Source organism: Myotis yumanensis, unplaced genomic scaffold (genome assembly GCF_028538775.1).
Source record: "Myotis yumanensis isolate MYYU_CA2020_CCGP unplaced genomic scaffold, mMyoYum1.0.hap1 SCAF_16, whole genome shotgun sequence".
Classification (NCBI taxonomy): domain Eukaryota; kingdom Metazoa; phylum Chordata; class Mammalia; order Chiroptera; family Vespertilionidae; genus Myotis; species Myotis yumanensis.
In genome coordinates this window covers 7858362-7875242 of record NW_027223767.1, presented here as the reverse complement: position 1 = coordinate 7875242, position 16881 = coordinate 7858362, and the positions used below count along the sequence as shown (strand labels likewise).

Sequence of the window (16881 nt, the reverse complement as noted above, 5' to 3'; positions counted from 1 at the left end):
AAAGTGCTCAAAACACAGGTCCCCCAGAACCTGTTTGCCACCTGGGAGGTGGACTGCTTCAGCCCCAGCTGCGTGCCCAGGTGGTGTAGTCTCACTTTAAAGAAACTAGTGATCGTCAAGAAGCTGGCCAAGGACCTCAACTCCGTGGTAATTTCCGTGAAGATGCGGGACTCCAAGGGCATCCTGAGGTCCCAAGAGATTGTGCTGCCCCGCGGTAGACCAGTGCAGACCAACCTGGCGCTGACCTTCTCCCTGCAGTACAACCACTTCCTCAAGGGAGAAGGGAACAAGCTACTGATCAAGCTGGAGCAGAGGAAGTGCTCTAAGAACAGAAATGTCCTGGGCTACGAGACACTGGCCACTGGTGCCATCCATATGGCTGACGTCATGCAGCGAAACCCCAAGTGTGGCCAGATGGTGAGCCTCTGCCGCAGCATCAAGAAACCCTCCACTACTGTGGCCGAGATCTGGATCTCCTCCCTGTGCAGTCAGCCCATCGAACACAAGGACAGTGCCATGCAGGTCAGCTCTAAGGCCAAGTCGGCAGGTAACGACGAGGGGCAGGATGAGTGCTCCTTTTCTGAGCTGCAGCCCAGCTGCAGGGGAAAGCACAGACAGGACCTGCACAAGGATGACTTGGAGAAGGGGAAGCCAAAGAAGCAGCGGCAATCAATATGAGGGAACTTGAAACAGAAAGTCCTGGCGCTGTTTCACAGGTCCAAAGGGTCAGAGAGGGACCTTGGGTCTGACATGAGGGGGAAACGCAGGAAAAGTGACCCATACATGGAGGAGGATGAGAGCGTCCTCAGCATCCCCAGGCCCAAGCTCAGGCCATACTTCGATGGCCTGTCAGACTCCAGTTTGCAAACAGAGATGTGGGGCAGCCCCAGTGACAGGACCCAAACAGAGCCTCTGAGTCTGCCCCACACGCCTGAGAATTCCTGGGCCCGGGGAGGCAAGCAGCCAAGTGAGAGGGACAATGAATTTGTGGCCCACAGCACACCCACCAGCAAGGTGGACAAGATCCAGATCTCCTCCCTGTCCAGGCCACCCATCAACCATGAGGACAGCGCCAGGCAAGCCAGTCCCAAGGCTGAGTCCTCGGACAACTACACTGAGTGCAAGTGTGAGCGCTTCTTTTCGCAGCTGGAGGCCAGCTACCATACCGCTGAGCAGGAGGAGGATGACTTTGATGAGGGGAATCTCATATTCACAAGGAGCACCCTGACCAGGCAACAGAACTACCACCAGAAAGTCCTGTTATGGCTGCACACAGTCCAAGTGTCGGAGGAGGTCCTGGACCCTGAGCAGGACCATTGGGAGCATGTCCCGGAGGTGGAGGAGGACCTGGACCTCCTGTATGACATGCTGCAGAACCCCAGTGACAGTGGCCCAGACACTGAGGACGATGGCAGCGTCCTCAGCACGCTCAAACCTAGGCTCAGGCCATACTTTGAAGGCCTGTTTAGCGGCCCAGACGTGAAGGACAATCACAGTGTCCTCAGCAGCCCCAATCCCAACCTCAGGCCACACATGGAAGGCCTGTCAGACTCCAGCTTGCAGATGGAGATGTGGGGCCTCCACAGCGCCAGGATCCAAAAGGAGCCTCTGAGTTTGGCCCACCTGCCTGAGAATACGAGGGCCCCGGGAGGCAAGCAGCTAAGCCACAGTGACTCCAAACTTGTGGCCTACAGCACAGCCACCACTAAGATTCGAATGGCCTCCCTGTCCCGCCAGCCTATCGATGATGAGGCCACTGACATGCAGGCCAGCACCAAGGCCCAAACGTCCCATAACGACTTCGCCGGCACATCTGAGAGCTGCTTCTTTGAGCAGGCGGCCAACTACAAAGCAGTCCACAGGCAGTCCCAGGAGGACAAAGGGAATCTGATAGTAAGAAGGAGGGGCATGACCAGGCAAGAGAATTACCTCCAGAAAGCCGTGGCATCTATGCTCATGGCCCAAGTGTCGGAGAAGGTCGTATCCTCGGAAGAGGCCCTTGTGAGGCATGTGCCCAAAGTGGAGAAGGCTCTGGACCGTCGGTGTGACATTGTGCTGAGCTCTAGTGACAGTAGCCTCGACATGGAGGAGGATATCAGTGTCCCCAGCACCCCAAAGCCCAAACTCAGGCGATACTTTGACAGCATGTCAAGTGACAGTGGCTCTGACTCAATGGCCCACAGAATTCGCTCCCCTGGGAAGCAGCTGGCACAGCTGGAGGACAACCGGGAGGCAGGGTCCTCCGCGCAGCATTGGTTCACCAAGAAGCTGCCATCCATAGCGCGCTTCACCAAGTCTCTAGTCATGCCCTCCAGCAGGTCCAAGAGGAAGCAGGCTGGCCGCCGGGGCTGCGACACAGCCCTGAATGAGTGGGTCAACAGACTGGACAACGAGAGCCCAGACCCACAGAGACAGGGGCAGATCCCCAGGAAGCCCGTGTGTGACCAGCTCCACAACATCCTCATTTCCCAGGACAAGATGCCCGAGAACATCATCCTGGTCAACACCTGCGACTGGCAGGGCCAGTTACTTTCGGACATCCTGCAGGGGCACACGCTGCCCATGGTGTGCACTTGCTCCACAGATGACGTCCAGGAGGCCTTCAGCATCATCGTGTCACACATGCAGAGATACTGCAACTGCAATTCCCAGGCCCTGACGCCTGTGAAGATGGCGGTGGCAGGGGCACAGCCCTACTTCAACGCTGTGCTGCGGGTCTTTGTGGAGCAGCTGTCCCAGCAGCCACCCCAATGGCTAGAATACATGCGCTTCCTGGTCATCCCGCTGGGTTCCCACCCCTTGGCCAGCTACCTGGGCTCCATGGATTGCCGCTACAACAACCTCTTCCAGGACCTGTACTGGCGGGACATGTTCAACAACCTGGAGTCCCAGAACACCTTGCAGGACACACAGGACGTTGTGTTGAGAATCTCTGAGTACGTTGCAGGGGCCAACTGTGTCTACCTGCTGCCCATCGCAGAGGCCATGCTCATGTCGAAGCAGCAGTGCCCCAATGAGAAGTCCTCACAGAAGCTCATCCCCTTTGTGGGGGCAGTGAAGGTTGGAAGAGTGGAACCATCTGCAGCCATGTTAGGAGACTCAGATGATGTGGTCCCCTCATGCTCCAGGGAGCTTCTGTCCCCTACCGGGAAGGCCTCACCCAACACACTCTCCCCCCCGTCAATGAGTGGGGGCCTGCCCTCCACCAGCCAGAGTGTCCATGCAGAGATGATGGAGCTGCAGGTCGATTACTGGACAGCAGCCCAGCCAATAGATACGAAGAGAGTAGCAGATAAAAAACACCTACCTACCAGCAAAAACACACTCAAGTGCTTCTTCCAGTCTGTCCAGGTCAGCAGGCTGCCCCGCAGTGGTGAGGGCACAGCAACACCTGCCATGGCCATGAAAGTGGTCACCAAGGAGAGGAAAAAGAAGGCGCCCATGAAAACCAAGGACGAGGATGTGGAGTGCAAAAGCCAGTGCATCCAGGGCATTGGTCGCCTGGTTTGCAAGGCCAAGCACCAGCAGAGTATGCTGCCGGTCGTCATCGATGGCGTGGAGTGGAATGACGTGGCGTTTATCCAGTTGGAGGCCCAGTGGTCCTCCCACGTCAAGCACTTCCCCATCTGCATCTTCGCACACAACAATCCCACCTTCTAGCCCTGCCCCTCCCCCTGCCCTTCATGCTGCCTTGGCCAAGCCCAGAAGGACCCAGCCGCTTTTCTGTGAACAGTTCCGTTTACTATAGACACAGACCCTGGCAACCCATAAAGAAACCATTTTGAGTTCCAATGTGCTCACAGCCTGGAACCGAAGGGGTTTGCCCCTCACTCGGAGCTCCTCAATGATCTGTTCAGTAACCAGAACGCTCTGGCGGTTGGGAGTCAGGAGGGCAGTGTTGAGCTGGAGCATCATGGAAGATGTGTTTTGGCCTCAGGATGCCCAACATTCTCAGTGAGATGGGTTCTGGCCTTAAAGACCTGCCCTTCCTGGAAGCCAGGACTCTGATTCCCTGGGAGACAGCTCCAACCTGTGCTGAGACTCAGAGGTCGGCAGACAGAGGTCAAGGGCTAGCCTCTGATTACAGCATTCTGAGCACAACATGGAGGCCAGTCAGCCCAGCCAACTGCGAAACAGCTGCCAACCAGCCAACTGGTCCAGCACCACCTACTCAGGGTTACCAGTGAACTTCAGCCTCACAGGCAGAAAGAAAAAAGACCTGTATGGTGCACACTCGCTAGACAACGTGGTCGATTACCTCAGGAGGGAACCCACCTTCGTTCCTGTCTGTTACTACAGAACATTTGCTACCACCCAACAGCTGTGGGACCAATTCTTTACCAGGTGAGCCCCTCCCCCTCCAGAGCACATGGCCAGCAGGCCACCTGTTGGCTGTTTGCCTTCAGGTCACTGCAACTCCCTGAGTGTTTGTTCCTCTGAAACCTTGGTGAACCCGGGAGCAGGCACCTAGGGTTCTTGTAGCGACTTGCTGGGGTCCTCCCTGGTAAGTGTTCTCTGGGAGCTTAGACAGTGGAGAGGTCTGCTGGAGGGGCCATGATTGAACCAAGTGGTCATTTTCTCTCCCTGTTGCAGAAGCCACTGCCAAATTTGTGATTCTCTTTGGGGCCTTAGGTTTAGCTCTTTTCTAATATTACAAAGAGATTGGCGATACTATTAGGGGTCTCTGTCCCAGGTGAATCCAGACTAGAGATGCCAGGGGTGAGCAGTGGGGCCCAGGGTCACCCAGCAATCTGAGATGGGGCTGGTTTGGGCTCATTCAATCAGCACATATATTAGAAGCTCGGCCATGTACAGAAATGTTTCTAGGCACTGACCATAAGCCAGTGCTCAGAGCAGACACCAAGCCTGCACTCCAGAGCTTCCTTCTGGTCGGGAGCGATTCAGTCACACTAGGCTGCACAGGCTCGTAGTGTCCACAGGACACCTGATGTGACGTCCTCCTGGCCTCCTCTACCTATGGCTGCATCTTCGCGTATTGTGAATAGGATGGTAGACCTCTGTTCAGCAGAAAACGTGAGGCAGTTTCGGATCAGATCCATGAGGGGAGTATGGGCACTGTGAATTCAAGATGCTGGCAAAACCCTGGATCCCACTCATGGTGGCATTTCTGCAAGAGGGCAGAGGTCTGATGGCTTCCCTTAGAAAAAAGGACAAGAGTCAGAGAGCTGTGCAAGTGGATATGGGTGGTGTGGGCAAGTGGGGAGGTCAGTGGACAGAGAGCCCCTCAGACAATTCATAGCCTTCCGCTCCTAATCCCACCCAGTCTGCACCCCTATCCCGGCACCTTGCTCCCTAATCTGGTAGAACCTCCTCAGTGGCAGCTTGGTGTACCCCGCCCTGTGGGAGTGGAGTTTCAGTGGGAGGCAAAGAACCACACAGGACAGCTAGTGAATTAGGCAGCATGTAGGTGCAGGAGCCAAAGTTGGAGGTGATAGGAAGGCCCTGGGGTTCGTTTGTTTGTTCATTGGTCAGTATTCCTGAAGCACCTACTCTGTGCCAATGAGTGACATGAACAGGGTGGACACCATCCCTCTTAGTTCTAATGGGAGGGAACAGGGACACTGAGAGAGCATGTCAGGTTCCCGTGAAGAAGGGCACAGGTGGTTAACTCATTGATCCAGAGCTGTCAGGTGGGAGGGCTTTCTGCCAACCATTCCTGGGTGACCAGGCTCATCTCTGCCAGGACTGCCAGACTGAAGGTGGACGAGGAGGAGGTCTGGCTTCTGGATGGGCAGGAGGAGCAGGCACAGGACCCCAGGCTCTCTGAGTGGTGCAATGGGAGGGCCGTGTGGAAGGGAAAGGCAGGCCTCACATTCTGCTGCTCACCTACCTCTCTCCCCAGGGCCATTTCCTGCATGCGGAGCATCTGGCTGGACCAGAACCTCCAGAATTTCCCAGCCTGATGATGCTGTTGGCTGCCATAGAGCTCAACTTGCAGTCTCCTACCTGCCAAACCAGGCCCAGTGCCTCCATTCACAGCGGGAGCACCTGAGCCCACTGAGGCCAAGACAAGTGGAGGAGGAGACCTCCGGGGGTGGTGTGGGTGAGTGTGCCTTTGGAAGGCACACAAAAAAGGCAGTGAGGGTGGTAACATGTCCTCTTCTTGCATCTACAGAACCAGCTCCAGAGCAACAGCAGGAAAACCCTCAAGAGGCACCGCCACCCTAGTGGCCTCTCCAGAGCCAGAGCCGGATCCAGACCCAGCTTTTACTGAACTTCAAGAGGCAGAAGAACCACCTGCAGCATTTGAGGAACTTACCCCAGCTTCTGCGCGGCCTGTGGTGCCAGATCCCGGGCCAGAGCGCGTGTCAGCAGCCATGGCAGAGAGGGCACCCCCCTACCCCATTTAGATGCAGTTTTAAAAGTTTTCTGTTCATGTTACATATGTTTATAATTTTACTATATTTTTATGATATTTAATAACATACAGAGTACCGGGGAGAAAATATACTGAAATACTCGTAAACATATACTTAATTTAGAGTCTATAAAATTTAACCCTAAAAACCCTCAAAGCTTTGAGCAAGTCTGTTTTTCTGGACCCTGACCCACCCAGGGAGAACTGTCCTCACCTACTCCACCTGCCCTTCCTGAAGCCAGGCCTCTGCTTCCCAGGGAGCTGGCTCCACCCTGTGCCAGGACACAGAGCTGACCTCCCATTGGGGGCATCCTAAACCTAACATGGAGGCCTGTCAGCTCACCCCTGGGCCTCTATGTTGTCCCCAACATCACTCACTCAGGCTTCCAAACAAGCTTGACCCTCACAGGGCGAAAAAAAATTTAAAAATGAAAATGGACATATAAGGTGCAGACCTCCCAGCAACAGGTAATGGAAAAACAGGTCAAATACTTGGTGCCCAGCTTCCTGGGCAGCGTCCTCACCTTGGTCCGCACCCAACCTTCTGTGTTAATACAGAACTTTTGGGACTAACCAACGTGTGTGGGACCAACCATGTACCAGGTGAGCCCCTGCCCCTCCACAGCACAGTGGTCACTCAGCCACCTGCTTGCTGTGAGTCTCCAGATCACTGCATCTGCCTGAGTGTTTGTTTCTCTGAACATGGGGAGAGCCTAGGCCCAGCTTCATAGGGTTATTGTAGGGACTTGGGGTGGCAGGAGGGGGGTTCCCCCTGGGAAAAGGCCCGCTGGGAGCTTGGACTCTGGAGAGGTGTGCTGGAGGAGCTGTGGTTGTTCCAATTGGCCATTTTCTCTTCTTTTAAAGTAACTTCTGCCTTAGTTGTGATTCTCCTCAGGCCTTAGGCTAAGCTATTTTCTCTTTTGATAAAGATGTTGGAGATTCCATTAGGGGTCCCTGTCCTGGGTGAAGCCAGATTAGATATTCCAGGGGTGAGCAGGGGGACCCCAGGCTCACCCAGCTATCTGAGATGGGGCTGGTTTGGGCTCATTCATTCAGCAAAGGCCCTGACCTCAGGACTGCACTCCAGTGCTTCCTTCTAGTCAGGAGTGATTCAGTCACACGATGCTGCACAGGCAGGTAGCATCCACAGCACAGACGATATGACTTCTTCCTCAAAGTATCTCTGATCTACACGTATTGTGAAGCAGAAAGTGGATCTCTGGACCAGCAAATAAATGAATGGGCTTTGGATCAGAGCCTTAAGGGGAGTATGGGGATTGTGACTTGGAGAAGCTGGCAATAGCCTGGAACCCATGCCTTGTGAGATTTCTGCAAGAGGGCAGAGGTGTGAGACCTTCTGCTAGAAAAAAAAGGAGGGAGTCAGCTGTGCATGCGTATTTGGGTGGTGTGGTTTGGTGGAGAGGGCATGTGGCTGCACACAAAGAGAAGAGCTCCCAGAGGCTGGGCTTAGGCAGGAGCACAGAGCTGCTCAGGTCAGTGCCCAGTGGCCTGCAGTCTGGAGGTTGTCCTGGGGTGGGGCCTTGAACTGGGACTTCAATGATGGAGATGGGAGGTTTCTTCCTTGGAAGGCACACAGAAGGCAGTCATGGTGGTAACATGTTCTCTTCCTGGATCTACAGAAGCAGCTCCAGAGCAAGATTCAGAAACAACTGAAGAGGCAATGTCTACTCTGGTGCCCTCTCCAGAGCCAGAGCAGACTCCAGGCACAGCTGTCACTGAACTTCCAGATGTGGACCCACCTGCAGCTTGTGAGCCCCTCACCTCAGCTCCTTCAGAAGCTGTGGTCCTACATCCTGAGTCAACTCGTGTATCAGCTGCCACAGCAGATGGGGCTCCTTCCCCTCCTTTACGTGAAATTTTAAAATATTTTTGTTATCATATATATTTTTATAACTTTACTGTACGTTTCTTATACTATTCAGTAACATACAGTCTAATTAAAGAAAATGTAATGAAATATTCTTAAACATAAATTTAATTTAGATTCTATAAAATTTCACTCTACAATCCTTCAGAGCCTTGAGCAAGTCTGTTTCTTCTGGGCCTGTGTCATGTTACTATGAGTCATAGATTGGGAAGAATTAGTCTCTCAGGAGCCATCTGCTCTAAGGATGTGATGTTCTTGAGGCCCAGGACAATGGGACTTTGGGGGAAATTGACCCATTAGCATTGGGGAAGGGACCCTTTATGTCCTGGCTGCCCCTGGAAACCCACATTTTGTTTGACTTCATCTCCCACCAGCACATGGACAAAGCAAGGCCTTAAGCACCCCCTGGCGTCCATGTTGCAGAATGCTGTAGGGTTTAACCAGCAGCAAGCAGTTCCTGAACCCTGACTGCCACCTGCACCTGGATAGAAACTCCACCCTGCTCCACGTGCACTGAACAGCATTCTGAGTATCTCCTCTGTTGGCCCACAGCACTGAAGAGGGAACAGGGAATTTCCCCCGGCCCGAGGTCCGCACTCATCTCCTCCACAGGCACCGCTTCCAAATCTCCTCTGGGGTCAGAGCCTCTATCTGCCCTTAGACCCTAGGCTCTGGTTCAGCTGGGCTTTTTCCTGAGGCTCTTCTGTCTCACCAGAGCCCAGCAGCCATTCTGTCTCATGCCCCAAGACTGAACAGGGTTGTGGAGACAGCCTGGCTTCTCCTTTTACATCAACCCTCCTCAGTGCTCTGAACCACACTGGTGAGGATGGACTAGCAGCCTTGTACAGCACCCCGCCATGGCACAAGCTACATGACTCAGGAAAAATGGGCGTTCACTGTGGACCACACCCAGGGTCCTTGCTCTCAAGGAGATCAGCTCTGTTGGTTGACATGGAGAGAAAGGAAATCTGAATGGAGTCTGATGAGACCTCTCACTGACCCCTGAGGATCATAAGCACTGAGAACGTGATCCCATCACGAGGACATTGCACAGGCTGTCTTTAGGATGTGATTTCTAAACCAGAAAGATCAATAAGTACTTGTCTACCCTCTTCATCTTGATTTCACAATGGCAGCCGATGAAGGCTTGTGAAATTAAATGGAGGTCTGGAAATCAGGGGGCAGGTCTACCTTAGAGGTCCATGGTGATGGCAGTGCACTTGCACGCACTAGCACTGGGCCTGGAGGGGCAGTCGCCGGCCTTGCGTGGAGCGTCTCCTTACCTTGGAAGCTCAGAACTGTGTTCTCAACAGAAGCTGTTTCCTATTTCAAATTACACTTTTCAGTTTGGCTCTACTTTGCAGGGTCCTTTCCTAAGTTTCACAGCCATCCTCCAAACTGGAGGCAGAAGGTGTTAGAAATGAGGGGCAGGGGCTGGAGGGAACTTGGAGGAGAAAAGAAGGGAGATAGGTGGGCAGGCCCAGGGCCTGGTGTGGGACGACTGTGCTAGTGATCTATTGCTGAGAGTTACCCCACACTAGAGACTTAACCAAAACACACTAATTAGCTCACACATCTGTGACCAGGAATCCCGCATGGCTCAGCTGGGACTACTGTGGTCTCACCTGAGGCAGGATCTGGGTCACTGAGGGTCAGAGCTCACTTCGGGGTCGTTGGGATTCAGTTTGGATGGAAGGCTTGACTTTCTCTGTATCTGTTGGTCACATTCAGTACTAGGCCATGTGGGTCTCTCCAGATAGCCACTCACAGCACAGAGGCTTATTCCTCAGTAGAGAGAGAGAGAGAGAGAGAGAGAGAGAGAGAGAGAGAGAACAGATCAGAGTGAGCAAGAGGGTAGGCACCAACTTTTTATAAAACTTTTCAGGTTGGAAAGAAATCAACTAAAGAACTTGTGTGCATATATGCATAACCCAGGGACACAGACAATAGGGTGAAGACCTGAGGTGGGGGGTAGGGGTCAGCTAGAAGTGGTCAATGGGGTAAAAGGGGACATATGTAACACTTTCAACAATGAAGATTAAAAAAACATAAAATGGATTTGATTTGAAATTGTTAATTTTTTTTCTAAAAAATTGATGAGAAAGAGAGTGAGAGAGAACCAAAACTGTGAGAGAGAAGCATCAATTGGTTGCATCCTGTATGCACCCCGACTAGGAATCACGCCCACAACCTTGGTATGTACCCTTACCAGGAACCGAACAGCAATCCTTCAGGTCACAGGATATTGCTCAACCACTCTGGCAAGGCCCGGAACTGACTTTTAGAACCAAATCATGGAGGTAGTGTTGGATCCCTTTGCCGTCTTCTATGGAGTCACTACAAACACCCACATTTAAGGGGAGGGCACACATTCACACCACATGAGGAAGGTGAAGACCATGGGAGTCACTGAGGAGGGAACCGGTGACGGAGAGGTCCAGGCCTTGCTCGGGATCACAGACAGAATGCAAGCCTGAGAAAAACCCAGTTGTGTCCTCAAAGGGGGATCCTAGATGCTCCCAGGTTGGTTCAGGGGCTCTGGAAAAGGCTTTTCCAGTGGAATCATGTACAGCCATGAGGATAGCATGGCGGAGATGGTGAGCACTTGGCAGCCTAGACAGTATTTGTCTGAAAAGGCACCCAGATCTGGAATCACGAAGGTGCACCTCTGTCCACAACCCGCCCGCAGTGGAGAAAGCCGGGCCCCCTTATCCTCAGCTCATGCTTCCGTAGTTGTGGATCACACCCTCATTGCATAAGTGGGAAACTGAAGCCCATAGTCAGGCAGGGATTGTCCAGGTTACTTGATATTCAGAGTCCAAACTTCAGGAATGTTCAGACCTTCCAGGCCAAGGCTCCCACCTCCCCACAGAGCTGGTCTGGAAATTAGAAATCCTGACATACTGGGCAGCTCCTGCCTGTTCCTCCCTATCTGGGGGCTGTTTTGTTCTGGGATCCAGAAAGGAAGCACTGGCATGTGCGCGCACACATATGCACACACACACACACACAGACAGACACACACACACTATAGATATGATGACATTGGGTGGGATTAGAACAAAAGCAGACACAGTGGAGGTGACAGCAGGAAGGAAAAAGAGGTTGGAGGCACTATATACATGTGACAGTCCTCCTCCTACTTTGGAAGGCAGCTATGCTCACCACTATACCACCAACGCTCCTCCTCCTACTTTATAGCTCCTCTCCCACAGGAGCTTGAACAGCCCTAAGAAGCACTGGCTCCATAACCCATTGTGCAGGTAGGACAGACAGGGGCCCTGACTGGCACAATGACTTATACAAGTTCAAGATGAGGTAAGAATGAGGAATTGAGTCTGCACCCAGGTCGGTTTCCTCAAGTCTGGGACCCTGGCTGCACCCAGAGCATCTAGGGGGCTTGGCAGAGGGGTGTGCTGGTGCCACTGTGTACAGATGAGGTGTTTGATGGAGAAGAGGGGTCTGAACACAGCAGCCCACAGGACTACTTGCATAGTTGTCATGAGATGAGGGGACTCAGGGAAGACAATCGCAGGTATGAGGTCACTATCCAATATAACTTGAAACCCCGTAACCAGACACCCACTTCTAGCCCAGCAAACAACTCACTTGCCAAGAGGCATTTGCCAGTGCAAGATGTTCTCCTGCTGTGTTCCCAGTGATTGGTGCTCTTGCGTCCTGAGACCCCGCAGTGAGAGCTTTTTCAGAAGGTGCAGAAGTTGGTTCAACCCTCGTCCCCGATGTATCTGTCCACTTTCTAGAATTTGGCCTCAGGTTACACAAGGTGGCCTGGGTCAGACCCATTCAGGCCAGGCCGTCTCTGTGTGCCATCCCTGTGCATCCCACATCCCCTCCCCTTCATGTTTTGCGAAGAGGGACCTGAAGGGAGAACCCAGGGTCAGGAACAGCTTTCGGGGCAGTGGATCCCCTAGAGGTCTTGCTGTGATCAGACCCCAGGACAGGGCAGGCAGCTGGAGATGGGGTTCCAGAGGGGTCCCTTATCTATGCCAATGGGAATCCTAGCCCTCAGGTTGTCACACCTTTTCCTCTGCAGTGGAGGTCTCAGCAGATCACACTGTGTGTGTGTGTGTGTGTCTGGAGTGGAGGATTACAGGGCTAGAGAACCAGCAAAACAGGGCTCTGAGGCTTTCCTCCTGGTGACTGGGAACTGTCTTTACAGTCCCCAGTCCTGAGCTCCGCACAGGAGAACAGAGAGTAGCTGACTGATAAGGTCCTCAATTCCATGCCCCTGGAGGAGGCACAGGTGCCCCATACATCTTCCAGCGTGCAGCATGGCCGCAGGGGGAGTTCAGGTTCTGAGGTGCCCCATACTCCAGGATCCCATGTAGTCAAAGGGAGCCCTGGGTTCCAGAAGGTTCCCTGCTACTCCTCTAGGTCCCTACTATAGTCCAATTTCCAAAGGATTCTGGGGCTCATATCCTCCCCACAACCCACTCTCACTGTCCAGCCCCTTTCAGATGAGATGCAAAGTCACTGCCCACAAAGTTTTAGGAATAGCAGAAGAGAGACTTTGTACCATTTCCCATCATGTTCAGTCAACAATATTTTTTGCATTTTTCTACAGATTTTCCCTTTTTTATGCCCATCTCCAAGTGTCCATGTTGGCCTGACAATCCTTACACACCTTCTTCCACTCTTACACATCATTGTGATTAGTGGGGACGCTTTTCCCAAAAGGGCATGGGGCTCAAGGTACCAAGCCTGTTGCTTTGCCCTTTGCTGCCCTGAAGACCACATCCCTCTGGCCCCTCCCGTTCCGGAGCTGCGGCTTCCCTGGGCTGTAAAAAATACCAAGGGGATGACTTGTTATCAGGGCTGACGATGCAGCTGTTCACTTCTGTGGGACCTGGACGTGACCCCCTCCTGTTGTCTTGTCAACGGTGCTGCCCTGAACACCCCACTTGTCCTAATATCCAGAACCTTCCACGCCAGGAATCCGCTGTGTTCCCATCTTAGAATGGGATGTTCTTTCAGAAATCCCAGGGTGACCTTGTTAATACAGGGAGATGTTGTCAATCCTCCGCTAAGAAATGACTGAGATACCAGTGTGTCTCATCATAACTCACCTCCTAGTCTACGTTGCCTTCCTAGAACCTTTTCTCTTTTCCATGTCGAAAACGTGGAAACCTGTGCAGAATTGTTGTGAATTTATTTGAGCCAAAGTGTAGACAATTGTGGGGAAGCAAAATCTCATTCGAATGAGATAATAATGCTCCGGAAATTGGCAGTTTTGCACTTCATTCTATCCATTACAATCATAAGTGGAGACTTGTGTGGCTTCATGAAAGTCATTATGACAGATGACGGAAGCAGGAGAAAGCACAGCAGGGAAATCTCTGGGCCTGGACAAAAGGTAAAATGATAGACATGCACTTCTTTCACTGAGGTGTGTATGGGACAGTTAACAGTCAACAATGAACTCAATAACAATAAGGGGATGTGAGGTCTCTGCAGAGAGCAGAGCAGTGCCTGTGCTCTGAGGGTCTGAAGAAAAAGGAATATTACTTTGATATTCCAAAAATATGTTGTTATAGGTGCAAAAGGCAATAGACAGGCTCAGTTAAGATAAAGATTGACTTTTTTCAGGGAAGATGACAGCCTAGGACCGTGGTAAGCAAACTCATTAGTAAACAGAGCCAAATATCAACAGTAAAACGATTGAAATTTCTTTTGAGAGCCAAAGGTTTTAAACTTAAGTTATATAGATAGGTACATTGTTATTAATTTAATTATGGTACTCCTAAGTCTTAGGAAGAGCCACACTCCAAGGGGCCAAAGAGGCGCATGTGGCTCACCAGCCACAGTTTGCCGACCACTGGCCTAGGACACAAGTACCCACCATAAGCTGCTTTTAGTTAAAAAAAAAACAAACACTTTAATTTCAGACCATATTTTGTGGTTACTTTAGGTCTCTGAGTTTGCAAGGCCGCCAGGTGAGCATCTGGTCCCTGGGATCACTCCTATCCCACCACTTGTCACCAATCACTGAGTGCTTGGGATTCAGTCTGAGCTAGAGCCCCCAACCCATCTGGAAGTTTATGAGCTGCCTCTGATGGCATATGCCCCCTCTCCCAACACAGGATAGAAATCAGACCACCATCTCGGGGGCCGCGGGCCTGGACAGCATGCCCGCTGCACTCAACACACAGGTGCCCATGAATTTGTTTTCCACCTGGGAGGTGGAATGCTCCAGCCCCACCTGCATGCCCAGGCTGTGTAGCCTCACCTTAACCAAGCTGCTCATCTACAAGAAGCTGGAGAAGGAGCTCAGCTCTGTGGTGGTCACGACAAAAATGCAGGGCTCCAAAAACATCTTGAGTTCTGAAGAGATTCTGCTGACCCTAGTGGTCAAGTGAAGACCAACCTTGTGCTGACCTCCCTGCTGTATCCTCACTACCTCAAGAGAGAAGGCAACCAGCTGCAGATCATGCTGCAGCAGAAGCAGCGCCTTAACAAACAGACCATCCTGGGTTGCCGGATGCTCAGCGTGGGCACCATCGACATGGCTGAGGTGATGCAGCGACCCCTCGAGGGTGGCCAGATGCTGAGCCTCCGTAGCACCATCATGGAGGAATCTGCCCACATGGCTGAGGTCAGCATCTCCTCCCTGTCCAGCCAGCCCATGGACCCAGAGGACAGCACCCAGAAGGCCAGCCCCAAGTCCAAGTCCTGGGCGAATTACTCAGAGATGGACTATGAAATATTCTCGGATCAGCAGGGCAGCTATCATCCTTGGCATGGGCAGGACCAAGAGGAGGAGGACTTCGACTTTGAGGAGCCCAAAAAGCAGTGTCAAAGTGTAGTAAGGTTGCCACTCATGACCAGGCAACAAGATGCCAACAAGAAATGTGGGGCGTGGCTGCGCAAAGTGCAAGAGTGGGAGGAGGTCCTGGACTCAGAGCAGGAGTGTTCGGAGCATGGTCCTGAGGTGGAGGAGGACCTGCATCTGCTGTATGACTCACTAGAGAACCGTGATAGTGGCCCATAAGAGTCCCCTCAGGACCCAGAAGCCCTGGCTCAGGCCATACTTGGAAGACCTGCCCCAGCCCAGCTGTCAGATGGAGAGCTAGAGCATCCACAGTGCCAGCGCCAAGAGGGGCCTCCAGGTCCAACCCAGGTGACAGAGAAGATGAGCCCCAAGCAACCAGCGGGCACATCACCAAGAACTAGTCTCTCCTCATTGCTTCCACCAGATCCCAGGGGAGAGCAGGCAGGCTGCTGAGGCTGGAGCACATCCCTGAAGGAGAAGCAGGTGGTAAAGCCAGGAACAAGCGGGCCAACAGCCTGGACAACAAGCACTGCCCCGACCCCTGACCCAGCTGCAGATCCCCAGGGAGACAGTATATGACCAGCTGAACCACTTCCTCATCTCTGACAGCCAGCTGCCCCAGAACATCCTCCTGCTCAACATCTCCGACTGGCAGGGGCAGTTCCCGTCTGAGTCCTACAGCAACACACGCTGCCTGGGCTGTGCACCTGCTCCAAGGCTGAGGTCCAGGCGGCGTTCAGCACCATCATCTCATGGATACAGAGATACCGTCACTACAATTCCCAGCCCCCCAGCCTGTGAAGATCGTGGTGTCAGGGGCACAGCAGTACTTCAGTGCTATGTTGTGGCTCTTCCTGAAGCTGCTGTACTACAACATGTGCCCCTGTCCCCCTGGCTGGGCTACATTCACTTCCTGGTCATCCTGCTGGGTTACCACCTCGTGGCCAGGTGCCCAGGCTCCATGAATTACTGCTACAACAGCTTCTTCCAAGATCTGTCCAGGCGGGACCTGTTCTACAAGGAGGCCCGGAGGGCTGTGAAGGACACCCTGGCCATGGTGTTGAGAATTACACAGTACGTCGCAGGGGCCAATCGTGTCCACCAACTGCCCATCGTGGAGGCCACACTCACCTACAAACAGAAGAGCCCCAATGAGGAGTCCTTGAATATCATTCCCTTCGTGGGGGTACTGGAACTTGGAATTGTGAGACCATTCTGGGTTGCATCAGGACACTTAGATTATGTGGCCCGCTTGGGCTCTGGAGTGCTGTTGTCCACCCTCCAGAGGGGTCTGCGGCAAACAAGGAGGCATCACGCATCCTTCTCTCCTCCCCATAGGTGAGTGGAGATGAGTTCTCCCCCAGCCAGGGTGTTGGAGCTCAGCTGATGGGGCTGCATGGGGATTACTGGAAGGCAGCCCAGCCCGCAAACAGGAAGATAAAGGGGGAGGAGGGAGACCTGCCTGCCACCAAAACACACTCTAGTGCACCTTCCGGTCTCTCCAGGGCACAGGGCTAAGCACTTTTCTCATTAGATAAAGAGATTGGAAAATCCATTATGGGTCCCAGTCCTGGGTGAAGCCAGACCAGATATCCCAGGATTGAGAAGTGGGATTCAAACTCACTCAGCTGTCTAAAATGGGGTTGGTTTGGGCTCATTCAAGCGGCAAACATATGAGAAGCCCTGCCAGGTACAGACACGTCTCTAGGCACTGACCATAATCCAGTGCACAGAGCAGACCCCAAGCCTGCACTACAGCGCTTCCTTCTAGTCAGGAGGGATTCAGTCACACTAGGGCACACAAGCTCATAGTGTCCACAGGAC

At 52.8% G+C, this 16881-nt stretch overlaps 1 pseudogene; it reads left to right on the top strand.

The window, feature by feature from the left end:
• Positions 1 to 750: 750 nt before the first annotated feature.
• Positions 751 to 3660, top strand: LOC138994634 (phosphofurin acidic cluster sorting protein 2 pseudogene; annotated as a pseudogene).
• Positions 3661 to 16881: the final 13221 nt, after the last annotated feature.